General features: G+C 30.2%; 1 protein-coding gene across 1 annotated transcript in view; it reads right to left on the reverse strand.

Annotated features, from left to right (window-relative positions):
• The window catches only part of LOC103312012 (putative nuclease HARBI1), a 34,530-nt gene that overhangs the window by 1,707 nt on the left and 32,601 nt on the right, over nt 1-222 (reverse strand). The gene's annotated exons all lie outside the window — the stretch shown is intronic.

A 222-nucleotide genomic window follows, 5' to 3' on the forward strand; every position in this document is an offset into this window, starting at 1 on the left:
AAACATTTCGTCTTTATGAAAAATATCCCACTGTAACCTAACCAAGCATTTTTAATTTTTAACGAACGCTCCCAGAACATGGTTAAAACTTAAAACAATTGTTTTAGTATCATGTTGTTTCCAAATGTGATGCATTTGATTTTTGTATGGCTTGTGTAATAAGTAAATCTATAATGCTCGGTTACCAAAAAGCTTAAAGTTCCGTAAAAGGTTTGAGAAAAT

This window comes from Acyrthosiphon pisum, chromosome A3 (assembly GCF_005508785.2).
Source record: "Acyrthosiphon pisum isolate AL4f chromosome A3, pea_aphid_22Mar2018_4r6ur, whole genome shotgun sequence".
NCBI lineage: Eukaryota > Metazoa > Arthropoda > Insecta > Hemiptera > Aphididae > Acyrthosiphon > Acyrthosiphon pisum.